We start from the raw sequence: 13,796 nt of genomic DNA on the forward strand, positions 1-13,796 counted from the left end.
GGCCACCTTGGTTCAAGGGCTTGTTACAGTATCATACACTGCCCTTGAAGTGCTGATGGCTTTTTGTTTTTCTACTGGTGGGAGGAGTGACATTAACTAGGCCCTAAGGCCCGCCGCACCAAGGCCCCTCCCTCGCTGGAGCTTAGCAACAGGTTCACACCTCTTGCAGCCCCAGCAGAGCCTGCTCAGTTGCCAGCTCCCGCAAGCAACCCAGGCTCAACCACAGCTACTGCCCCCGCTCTCCCCAAATCAAAGTGAAAGGTGTTTGTTGTGTGAGACTCCATCCTGCGGGGCACTGAGGGGGCAATCTGCTGCCCCGAACCCTTAGCCCGGGAATTCTGCTGCTTCCCGGCGGCCCGCATCCGAGACATTGCGGAGAGGATCCCACAGCTCCTCCGGCCCACAGACCACTATCCCATGCTCCGTATTCATGTGGGCACCAATGACACGGCTTGGAGCACTCCCGGCCAGGTCATGAGGTGCTACAGGGATTTGGGAGTGGGGCTTAGGGGTCTGGGAGCTCAGGTGGTGTTTTTGTCGATCCTCCCAGTCTTGGGCTATGGGCTGAGGAGGGAGAGGAGGATCCATGCAGGGAACCAAAGACTGTGGTGCTGCTGTCATCGGGAAGGCTTTGACTTCCATGACCACAGCCCGCTCTTTGGCGAGAGAGGCAGTTGCTGGGAAGAGATGGCCTCCACCTCTCTCCCCTGGGGAGGAGGCTCTTCTCAGCCAGGCTGGCTGACCTGCTCCACCGGGCTTTAAACTAAGCCCGCTGGGGGATGGGAGGACTACTGCCACTGCTGGCCCGCTGAGCGACCCTTGCAAAGCCAGCAGACCAAGGCACTTAAGGGAGCACACCCCTGCCCCAGCCCTGGCACAATCTGTGGGCAAGGCAAGAGTCCCCAAGGGACACTTGCCTGCCTGTACACTAATGCCAGGAGCCTGGGTAACAAGCAGGAGGAGCTCGTCCTCCTGCTCAGTGCAAAGAATTATGATGTCATTGGGATAACAGAGACCTGGTGGGACTCCACCCATGACTGGACCACGGGTATAGAGGGCTATACCTTGTACAGGAGGGATCGTGTTGACAAAAGGGGCGGGGGTGTAGCTCTCTGTGAAGGAAAGCTACATGTTGGCGACCAGCATGGACAGCTCGAGACCCTCTGGGTAAAAATTCATGGGGAATACAGCACAGGGGACACAACGGTGGGAGTCTACTACAGACCTCCCACTCAAAGTCCTGAGCTTGACCAGGAGTTCGCCTGGGAACTGACTGAGGCCGCTTGCTCCAGGACCTTGGTTGTCATGGGTGACTTCAATTACCCGGACATCTCCTGGGAAGATCACTCAGAAAAATCCGAGCGGTCGCAAAGCTTTCTCTCGTGCGTGGATGAACTCTACCTGACTCAAGAAGTGTATGGGCCAATGAGAGGCAAAGCGCTGCTCGACCTGGTACTGGCTACGGGGGACGACCTAATCAGCGACCTAGTGATTGATGGGAAGCTGGGTGACAGCGACCACGAGCTGATCACCTTCACCATCCGCTGTAAAGCTGGCAAGTCAGTCAGCAACACAGAAGTCCTTGACTTCAGAAAAGCCAACTTTGACAAGCTCAAGAGGCTTGTCGGTCAGGCCCTCAGGGACCATGACCCCAGGGAGATGGGAGTTCAGGAAGAGTGGTTGCTTCTCAAGGAAGCGATCCTCAATGCACAAGCTAAATCTCTTCCAACACGGAGGGAAGGCACAGCAGCCCTCCTGGCTCTCCAGGGACCTAGCGGACCTCCTGCGGCTAGAAAGGAAAGCCTACAAAGGATGGAGGATGGGATTCACCTTCAAGGAGGATTATTCTGCGCTGGTCCAGTCCTGCAGGGAGCAAACCAGGAAAGCCAAGGCTGCAACTGAACTCCAACTAACTTCAAGCATCAAGGACAACAAAAAGTCCTTTTTCAGATATGTGGGGAGCCAGAGGAAAAGCAAGGGCAAGGTTGGACCCCTGCTAAACCAGATGGGGCAACTGACAACCGGCGCCCAGGAAAAAGCCAACCTATTAAATAGGTACTTTGCATCAGTCTTTCATCAGTCCCATGGGACGCCCATGCCTGCTATGCAACAGGGAGATCCGGGTGATGGGGATCCCCTACCCTCCATAAATGCTGACCTCGTGAAGGAACACCTTGAGAAGCTGGATACCTTCAAGTCAGCCAGCCCTGACAATCTGCACCCCAGCATACTCAAGGAGCTGGCGAGAGTCATAGCCCAGCCCCTGGCATGGATCTTTGAAAACTCCTGGTGCTCTGGTGTAGTGCCCGAAGACTGGAAGGAGGCCAATGTGGTGCCGATCTTCAAGAAAGGGAGGAGAGTGGATCCGGCTAACTACAGGCCCATTAGCCTGACTTCTATCCTGGGGAAGATCTTAGAAAAGTTTATTAAGGAGGCCATCCTTGATGGACTGGCCCAGGCTAACATCCTAAGGGATAGCCAGCATGGGTTTGTTGCGGGTAGGTCTTGTTTGACCAATCTCATTTCCTTCTATGACCAGGTGACCTATCACCTGGACGAGGGAGAAGAGATTGATGTCATATATCTTGACTTCAAAAAAGCTTTTGATCTGGTATCCCATGATCACCTCTTGGCCAAACTGGCCAGTTGTGGCCTTGGCTCCACCACGATCCGCTGGCAGGGAAATTGGCTCCATGGTCAGACCCAGAGGGTTGTAATTGATGGCAGTCACTCATCGTGGTGCCCTGTGACCAGTGGGGTCCCTCAAGGCTCTGTCCTTGGACCCATGCTGTTCAACATCTTCATTAATGATGTGGACATTGGAGTCAGGAGTGGACTGGCCAAGTTTGCCGATGACACCAAACTTTGGGGCAAAGCATCCACGCCAGAAGATAGGCGGGTGATCCAGGCTGACCTGGAGAAGCTCAGCAAATGGGCAGATGAGAACACGATGGTGTTTAACACCGAAAAATGCAAGGTTCTCCACCTTGGGAGGAAAAACCTGCAGCTTCCTTATAGGCTCGGCAGTGCTACATTGGATAGCACTACAGAAGAAAGAGACTTGGGGGTCATCCTTGACCACAAGATGAACATGAGCCTGCAATGCGATGCTGCGGCTAGTAAAGCGACCAAAACGCTGGCTTGCATCCATAGATGCTTCTCGGGCATATCCCGGGATGTCAGTCTCCCCTTGTACTCGGCCTTGGTGAGGCTGCAGCTGGAGTACTGCGTCCAGTTTTGGGCTCCACAATTCAAAAAGGATGTGGAGAAGCTTGAGAGAGTCCAGAGGAGAGCCATGCGCATGATCAGAGGTCAGGAAAACAGATCTTACGATGACAGGCTGAGAGCCATGGGACTCTTTAGCCTGGAAAAACGCAGGCTCAGGGGTGATCTGATGGCCACCTGTAAGTTTATCAGGGGTGACCACCAGGATCTGGGGGAACGTTTGTTCACCAGAGCGCCCCAAGGGATGACGAGGTTGAACGGTCACAAACTCCTGCAAGACCATTTCAGGCTGGACATTAAGGAAGAATTTCTTTACTGTCCGAGCCCCCAAGGTCTGGAACAGTCTGCCAGCGGAGGTGGTTCAAGCACCTACATTGAACACCTTCAAGAGTAAATTGGATGCTTATCTTGCTGGGATCCTATGACCCCAGCTGACTTCCTGCCCCTTGGGCAGGGGGCTGGACTCGATGATTTCCCGAGGTCCCTTCCAGCCCTAATGTCTATGAAATCTATGAAATCTATGAAACTAAGAGAAAAATAATTCTTAAAGCAACAGGCTGTTGAGGTAGGCTCTTTCTCATAAAGAAAAGGTAGCTGGTGTATATAGCCCATGCAAACAGGGTTTTGAGATGCTATCAACAGAGCAGCACCAGGGGCTCTCTCCTCTTTATCCATGTCAGGCCTTAGACAGGATTGAGTCCGCATATTTCTGTCTCATAGTAAACCTTCCAGGATGGCACTTGGGGAGGAAGTTTATTTTGGGGAGGAAGTTTATTTTGCATATTCTATCCTGGGGCTGTGGTCAGAAAATCTTAGGTCAACCCTAAACCTAATACATCACCAGTGGTCTAGACTCTTCTGCTGCTTGTTTCCTGGCAGCTTGGATCTTGGATCTCAGGGTGTTCTGTGACAAAGTCAACCACCCACATGGGCTCAATGGTATCTTCACTGGGCCAGGAGTGCCCCTGTTCTCACTCTCCCAAATGGTAAATTTTGTTCACTCCATTGTGTGCTTCTTCAAAGTACCAGCAAAAACATTTGGTCTAAGGTAAAAGTAATACAATGATTCTAGTCTTTACAGTCTAAATTCTATGCAGATTTAAGCAAAAGGATCATGGTCCCTGTTGGGAAGATTACCAGAGGCCCCAAGATCAGTACCTTTCTTTCCTATCAACAACATGTAGCAGATACTGCCCTTGCATATTGTCTTCAGAAGTGCATTTTAAAAGACATATTTTCCCCTTAAAGATCCCATTGGAACATTGTTTTGGTGGGGGAGGGGAGGCAGATTTTGAAGTTCCATTAGTCAAAAAGCTTGCTGGAAGGGTAAGACATTATCCCAACTTGGCTCTTCATTTTCACTGAATCTGTGTTTTTGCAAACATAAGACAGCAGAAGGAGTTGGAGAGAGGTTGGTAGGTCACAATGTAAAGGAAAGCTGAGATCAAAAAAAGAGAGAAGTATGGTATTGAGGGCAGAACTACTATAGATAACAGGTGGCTCATGAGTGCTGTGATGCTGGGCTGCATGGAGTGTCCCACAGAAGGGCAGAGGACTCCCCAGTGTGCTTAACAGCAGATCCAAAAGTGGACCAGAAGCATTTCTGGTCCACTTCTGGGTCTGTCAGAGAGTACGCTGGGGCCCCCCTGCACTCCTCAGCTTGACGACTGGTGCCTCCTGGGTCTGCCCGCCCCCCCTGCACTCATGTGGGATACTCCATCCACCCCAGTATTGCAGCGTTCACAAGCCACGCTGGTACCTCAAGGTATGTAGAAAAAACATTGGAAGCTGTGTCTATGTCTGAATCACTGATTCTCTGAATCAGCATTGAATCTTCAGATTAGATTAGACCAAACTGAATTGGGGACAGCGATCCAAATCAACAAATCAAATCACTGTCCCTGATTTGGGCTGAATCCAAGTCTGAATCAAATAGGGCCCACTTTGCACACCCCTACTAAATAGTACAAATACTTATGACCTGCATTTCAGGGAAATAGAGAGAGGCTAGCCTGTTTATTTTTATCATTTAAAGAAATACTAAAAAAGGGTGGGAAAAAATGAAGAAAATTTCTTATGATCTTGATAGATAGATGCAGGGAACTCTCATTTTCACAAACATATGCTGAGACTGAGGCTTTTCCTCGTCATTGGTTCTTCTCTAATACTCATTTATCTCATCAGTGAGCCATGGATAGCACTAATGTATTAGGAATATTAATAATATTAGTAATGTATTGTCAATAGTGAGTTGGGGATTAGCATCTAAAATGCTGGTGTGAAAACTATCAAAACTTATAATTAAAGAGAAATAACAGGAAAATAAGGGTAAAATAGCTGTCAAAACTGCTCAGATTTGATATAGTGATCTTTAAAGTAATGGTGTTAAGCATAAAGGTCTAACATTTTAGAAGGGTAGAAATCTGCTTAAAATATTGTATCTGTTTGGTTTAATTCAATAATCTCAAGGGTCACTAAAGATATGAGCAATTGATTGTGGAAGTTACTTGACAGATTTCATTTCAAGCATGCTTCACCTTCAGTGTTATTTCATCAGTATATAGGTTGTAGCCATGTTAGTCTAAGGACATAGGCAGACAAGGTTCTTTGGGTAAATCCAATATATTTTAGCAGCTTTCTGACTAGACTTATAATGGGGACTAGTTCCAACACATCTGGAAACTCACTTTATTTTCAGTGAAGTAGAAATATCTACTTGAAACTAATGGGGACTTCTTAGTTATCTTTTTTTGACTGGGAGATTCACAAACTAGGAAAATTTCCCAGTAGAAACATTCTGGATAAATGAATGTGTGATAGTATATTGATAAGTATGTATCATGTGCATAATAGAATCTGTGTATTTTTGGGTTTTTAGGTCATCAAAATATGACTTGAAAACCTGTGCTTGAGAAATTAAATTAAGGTACCATGATTTTCTTTTCAATATGAAAATGCTTTTGGCAAAGCTATGTTACGAAGTATGGTTTCCAAGAATAACTTACATTTCTCAAAGTCAGCTTTCATCTGGATAGTTTATTTTCTTCTCATCTGCTTTGTATGCTATTTCTCACCTGCTCCCTTTTTCTCCCCAAGTTGAGCACCTCAATTAATTGATTACCTTTTAGGCATTTTCATAAAAGATTTTGTCATTTCTTGTAGTTTTTCTTTGCATCCTATGTAACAAATGCATTTTAAATGCCTGTTTACAGTTGCATGTTAGAAAGAATGTTTGCATGACAACTTTGACTACAGAAGGTCATTTCTTTCATAAAATGTCATGGGGAATAATACAAAGTCTATCCATAGGGAACTTTTTGAATTATGTACTTTGCATGATCTCATGGTATTAAGAAGTAAGTGAACTGCTGGTGGGAAGCATAAGGAAGCAAATTCAGCAAATTGAACTTCTCTTATTTAATAGGAAAGATGGCTGTGTCTAATTTGAAATGTATTCCTTAATTTGAGTTTCCCCCTTGCAGTCCTCCTTTTGATTTAAAAAAACCAGCAGTGGTTTCAGACCAGCAGTAACTCTCTGGAAGATCAGGGATTTATTTCAGGTCCTTTCATAGCTGCTGGAACTGCATTTTGGTGGGCTCTCTCTTTACGATTTTTTTAAATTTCATATTGCTTAAGGAAAATACTTCTGAAGCATAAAAGACATATCAGACCGGTTTTTCAAATTAAAAAACTGAATGAAAACATTTCATGGTATTGCTATTCCAGCGTGATGTCAATTCTACCTTATTCAAGGATTTAGTACTAGGGTGCACCTCCAGGAGCACCAGGTGTCCCCTAGTTGATGGGCTGCACCTGGCTGCTTACTCCATCTTCCTAATCTGGCTCCTTTCTCTCCCACCTGCCATGTCATACAATCAGAGAAAATTAGGATTGGAAGGAACCTCAGGAAGTCCACTAGCCCACCCCATTGAGCCAAGCATTCCCAACTAAATAATTCCAGCCAAGGCTTTGTCTATTTAGGTCTTAAAATCTCTGCGGATGGGGACTCCACAACCTCTCTGGGTAGCCCATTCCACTGCCTTACTTACCCTCCTCTTAAGAAAGTGTTTCCTCATGTGTAGCCTAAACTTTCCTTGCTGCTGCTTGAGAGCATTGCTCTTTGTTCTCTCATCTGCCACCACTGAGACCAGTCTAGCTCCATACTCTTTGGAGCCCCACTTCAGGTTGTTGAAGGCTGCTAGTAAATCCTCGTCTCTTCTCCAGATTAAATAAGCCCATTTCCTTCAGCCTCTCCTCAGAAGTCATGCGCCTCAGCCTCCTAACTCTTTTTGTTGTCCTTTGCTGGACTGTCTGCAATTTGTCCCGTCCTTTTTGTAGCAGGGGGCCCAAAACTAGACACAGTACTCCAGATGTGGCCTCTTCAGTGCCAAATAGAGGGGAATAATCCTTTCCCTTGATATGCTGGCAAAATTCCTACTAATGCAGCCCAGTATGCCATTAGCCTTCATGGAAAAAAGGGCACAGCATTGGCTCATAGTAGCATGATTGTAGATCATATCTTGGGAACAGCTTGTTCTTGGTCTTGGTCAATATTTTTCCTCAAGAGTAAAGCATAGTAAAAGTGTAGTCTGAACAGGAATAGTTGTGTTGTGGCTCCTTTATATCAGTATCTTGTCTGTGAGATTGGCTGACAGTGTTTGCTTCAGGTAAAGATGCAAGAAACCCAAGCCAGTGTATCCCATGTGGTCTCATCCTAATTGCTTTAAAAAAAAATCAAAAAAAATCAAAGGTTGTGTTAAATCCTGAAACATTAAGTGTTGTATTTTTCTAGCATTTATGCAAGCTCTAAATACTGTTTGTCTGGTATTCTTGTTAGCCACATAAATGTCCAGGCTCCCTTTAAATCTGTTTGGGTTCCTTTGCTATAAGAAATACTTTTTTTTAAAATCAGTTTTACTGAATGCTCTTCAAAATGTTTGCTTTCTTATGAGGCAAGAACAGTTGTTTCTAATGCAACATCTCTATGCCATTTATAGTTTTTGATTTTTTTCCCCCATGTTGTTTATTTCTTAATTTTTCTCTTTTTCCCCATGTTTATTTCTTCAGTTTTTCATATGAGGATAATTCTGTTTCCATAAATCTTCTTCCTTGCTCCCCTTCTGTTTTTAGTCTTTCTTGCATGGAAAGACCAATTTTGCAGTATTTCAGGAGGAAGGCATAGCCATTTATATAAAGTCATTATGTTGTTTGTCCTATTTCTCAAGGAATCTTCTTTGTTTTATGAATGCCAGGTACACAATATAGGATGCTCGCTTTCTAAACTTTTCATTTATTACATATCTGGCTAAATACATTGCATATTTCAAGAGATCTGTTGTAATAGAAAATAGATAATTAGGTTTCAGAACCACACGTGGATTTTTCAAATGTGGTGGTGATGAGGAAAAGTACTGGGGCAAGCAAAAATAAAGTTAAGCCATAATAAGGAGCATAAGTAAAGGCCAAAAAACAAAGGGGCCTTGAGATAAAACTTATCGGGAGACAGCTAGAGAAAACACGTTTAATCTAGCAGGACTCCAGGGTGATTTATTGTCAGACTGCCAAGAATGTATTAAGGGAGAGACTTCTGTGTATCTTTTCCTCACAAGTAATATAACAGAGTCTGGACTCTGCAGCTGCAGAGAATTAGCCACCCTTGCTTCTTCTCCCGTGGCCATGTAAGATAAAGTAAAGTGCTCTGTTAGCCAAGCAGTGATCCTGTCGTGATTTCCACATCATCTTGGGGGCTTGTCTGCGATGTGTCCTCACACAGACTGCCCTGGGTAGGACCCTCGTCTTGGCTCTTTAACTCCATCGCTCCGAGAAGGCTCTCCTTGACCCAGTTCTTCAGGTCTGTGGCTTTGACGCTCCGGACCCTGATCTGTCATCTGCCTGCTTGGCTCTGAAAGAAAAGTCCCTGGCCAGGGAGAGTATACCTGTCTGTTTTGGTGTCTGTAAGTCCTAGGTGTGACAATGGGTAGTGGCACCTCTAAAGTCCCGCAGCGGGATCCTGCCCGGTTTATGCATCTAAAATATGTGCTCCAGTCAACTCAATACTTAGCAAAATGGAATCAGTATACCAATGATGACCCTAAGTTATGCTGGCCCTTAGATGGATCCTGGGATCACCAAATCCTCAAACACCTCCAGGGAAATTTGGAAAGCAAGCACCCTGTTCAAATGGAAGCCTGGAACCTATGGGAAGACAGGTCCGAAAAGCGCCGTAAGCGCTTCCTTATCGCTTTCTATAAGGAGAATGAGGAAAAATTTAAGAAACAGATTGATCACCTTCAGATTCCCTGATCAGATTCACTCTTCAGAATCGCTGCAATGCTACCACTGACATAGACACAAAAGGAGCCATTGTAAGAAAGATTACTACTCGTCTGGGCAGAAAGCTTGCTGCAGCACAGTATCCTCTCCGAGAGTACCCTGTGCCGGGGTGGCAGGCAATCCATGGTAGTCCACATCCCCTTCTCACCCTCAGAAATCATTTCCTGGTCAACTACTTTCCCTAAGCTCTGTGAAGACCCTACCGGGTTTGCTCAAAATCTTAAAACCCTTTTTGAGGTCTATAAGCCAACTTACGGTGACATTCAGATGCTCCTCAGTGGCCTTCTCTCTGGAGACCTCCTCAAAGAGGCCCATTGGCCTGCTCAGGACCCCAGCAATGCTGGTCTGTGGGACCTCTATAAACAGGTCCTAGACGCTGTCCCTAAGGTTTCCCCGCAAAAGACAGACTGGTCTAAAATTTCTGTGTGTAAACAGAAGCTAGAAGAACACCCCACAGATTATTACTCTTGCCTGATCCAAGCCTTTAAGGCACATTCTGGCAATGAAGACCCAGAAGCTAACCTTTCTGCCGTGATCATCCAGACCTTTGTTTTAGGGCTGTTACCAAAGATTTCTGAGCCCCTGCAGACCACTGTAATCGGATGGGGAGCTAAACCCATCACCGAAATTCTGGCTGCTGTCACTCATTTCTATACCAAAGCTCAGCAGCAAAAATCAAAGGCTCAGGAAAAATTGATGACTCTGCAAATTAGAGACTTTCAAGGTGACACCAGACCACGGTGCTCTACCGGACCATTTCGCTCAACCCAGCCACCCTTTGACATTCCTAACGATGTCTGTTGCTACTGCAAACAGAAAGGCCACTGGAAGAATGAATGCCCAAATAGACCCCGGGGGCCCCCGCTCTCAGCTAGTGCCCCTCTGTTTCAGCCAGGCTCCCGCCTAGCTCCACCACCCAGACCAGCTCCTCTCCAGTCCTTCGAAGGTGAAGATCAGTGTTAGGACAGCCAAGAAAACCCAGAGACTCTAGCCCCTTTGCTTTCTACACTTTCTGAGGCTACAATACCTGTTACTGTGGGAAAACAGACTGTTCCCTTTCTTGTTGTTACCGGTGCTTCTTTGTCTATGCTTAGGTCTGATTTTGTTTCTAAGGTTCCTGTTTCTGATAAAGTAATCACTGCTGTAGGTATTGGGGATCAACCTATTGACCACTCTGTTATGCAGCCACTCTCGTTTACCTTAAATCCTCTTACTGAGAAAAGTGCCTTTTTGTTAAGTCCTTGTGCTTCTGTAAACCTGCTGGGGCGAGACCTCCTTTGCAAGTTGCAAGCAGCAGTTTATTGTTGTCCGGGTTTTCCTCTCATTACCCCAGACCCAAATTCCTGCCTGGATGATGACACTAATGGAACAAGAACCCAAGCCCAATTCTTCCTCGTTGCAACAGGAGCTGTTGGCTCACCTTCCTGAGTCCTTTTGGTCCCACTCCACAACTGATGTGGGGCTTCTTAAGAGTACCAGCCCAGTTTCTAGCAAAGTTAAACCAGGTCTGTCTCCCCCATCAGTCCCACAATATCCGCTGTCGGCTGCTGCCTCTTGAGGCATTGCACCTGTCATACAAGGGCTTCTAGAGCAAGGAGTTCTTGTACCTGCTTGCTCTAGTTGTAATACTCCAATCCTGCTGGTCCACAAACCAGGGAAATTCACCACTGAAGGATTGCCTGTTTATCAGTTTGTTCAAGATTTGTGTGTTATTAACAGTTTTGTGGTTCCCTTGACAGATGTGGTGCCTAACCCTGCCACTATTCTTTCTCAGATACCTGCTTCTGCCTCTTCGTTTTCTGTAGTGGATCTCTGTAATGCTTTTTTTTCTATACCAATTCACCCTGATTCTCAGTATCTTTTTGCTTTTACTTATTGTCGTGTCTGATGACCGATGTACCCTTGACCTGTGAGCCTGGGTTGGCACGACCGGCTGGACGCGGGTGGGGTAGGTAGTTGGACAGGTGCTAGTGGCAGCTTGGAGTCAGGAGATTTTAAAATGTATTGGTTATACAGAAAGTTTATTTTGCTTACACCACAGGAGATTGCAGTGTAGGAAGGAAGTTGTGGTCGTGCGGTGTAGAAAGAGAAGTTGATTTATTCAGCTCAGCATGCAGATATTTTTGTTGCACAGATTACAAACAGTGTGGTGCAGATTTTAAGCAAAGCATACAGGTAACTTCGGTCTAAAGACTTTCATGAGCTCTTGACGAAAATGGACGAGCCGGCAAAAACGAATACACCTGAAAACTTACCGTCGGCAGGGAGAGGTCAGCGACTGGCCAAATCACTGACTATGTCTCCTGGGCGTGTGTGGAGGTCTCCACCGAAGGCGGAAATCTTTCCAAAGTTATAGTTTACAGGGTAGCCTATTATAACACGCCAGGCCTGAATAATTACAGGACTGCCAATCATGACTGTGAACATACTCTGTGTGTTCTTAGGTTTCACGCGAGATTGACTGTGCATGTGTTTTACATTTAAGCTGGGGGGGCGGTTTGGATACGGAACTATAATGACGAAATATGTTATGTTAGCCTTTTGACCTTTTTGCCATCGGCATCTGAAACCAAAGATTTTTCTTTGACACTTATCAGAGCCGGCAGTATACCTTCACCTGTCTGCCTCAAGGTTTCCGTGACTCCCCCACCATATATAGCCAACTCCTCAAGTCTGACCTTGATACAGTCCAGCTGCCTCATGATTCTGTGCTTGTTCAATGTGTAGATGATTTGCTCCTCTGCTCTGATACCCTCCCTCATTGCCAAGCTGATTCTGTTACCCTTTTAGAACAACTTGCAGTGCGAGGCCACAAAGCTTCCCGCTCTAAGCTCCAATTCTGTCATGCTTCCGTTACCTACCTGGGCTATACTATTTCTCACGGTACGCATCACCTGTCTTCTGATCGCCTTTCTGCTGTCCTTTCTCTGCCTCGCCCTCAGACTAAACGCCACCTCCGTGGTTTCCTAGGTGCTGCGAACTAATTCCAACAGTGGATTCCCAATTACTCCGGACTTTCCAAACCTCTTACCCTTCTCATTTGTGACTCTTCATCTGATTCACTACCTTGGGATGAAAGCCATGAAACTGCCTTCTGCCAGCTCAAGCAAGCCCTTTCCTCTTCTCCCATTCTCGGTTTGCCTGATTATTCTAAGCCGTTTACTCCTTTTTGTCATGAACACCAAGGCACTGCTTCTGGTGTCTTAACCCAGCCTTTTGGGCCTTCCACGCACCATCCTACGGCTTATTATAGTGCCTCCCTTGATCCAGTTGCTTCTGGATTTCCCCCTTGCCTCCACGCTGTCGCTGCTGCTGCCTGCTGGTTTCTAAAACTGATAACCTTGTTCTTGGACACCCCCTTATTGTTGCTGTCCCTCACGCTGTCCTTGCCCTTCTTCAACGTGTCCGTGCCCTTCTTCTTCCCCCAGCCGCTTAACCTGCTATGAGGTGGTCCTCCTGGTGGCAGACCACGTGACCCTTGTTTGCTGTGACCCCCTCAATCCTGCCTTTCTTTTACCTTTACCCTCTGATGGTCAACCCCATGACTGTACCCAACTTGTGGACTTTGTTTCTCTTCCCCGTCCTGATCTTTCCGATACCCCTCTGACTGACCCTGCCCTCATTCTTTATGTGGATGGCTCCTGTTTTTGAGATAGCCATGGTGTTCTCTGAGCTGGTTATGCTGTCTGTTCTGACCACTCTGACATTGAATCTGCTCCTCTTTCTGTTTCTGATGCTCAGGCTGCTGAACTCATTCCTTTGATTCATGCCTGCCACCTTGCCGCTGAACAATCTGCTAATATCTATACCGAGTCTCGCTATGTTTTTGGTGTCTGCCACTCCTTCGGGCAGCTCTGGAAGCAGCGAGGTTTCCTTATGTTTGCTGGAACTCCCATTTCCCATCATCACCTTATTACTGCTCTCCTGGAAGCTATTCTTCTTTCCTCCACCCTTGCTGTCCTATGGTGCAACGTGCACACTGTTACTGATGATCCTGTGTCTCTGGGAAATGACAGGGTGGACGCTGTGGCCAAGACCTCTGCCTTGTTGGAACTCTGAGCTCCGGTCCTTCAGGCCACTCTCTACCTCTCTTCCCCTGTCTCCCCCTCCCTTCCCTCCCTCCAGGATGCTGCCCCGGATGCCGAAAAAGACGCCTGGATTTCTGCGGGATGCTCTCTCCACTCTGATTCTTTGTGGCAACAACTGTCTGGTTGCCTTGTATCCCCCCATGCCCTGTT

Source organism: Crocodylus siamensis, chromosome 10 (genome assembly GCF_052110815.1).
Source record: "Crocodylus siamensis isolate JL-2025a chromosome 10, ASM5211081v1, whole genome shotgun sequence".
Taxonomy (NCBI): domain Eukaryota; kingdom Metazoa; phylum Chordata; order Crocodylia; family Crocodylidae; genus Crocodylus; species Crocodylus siamensis.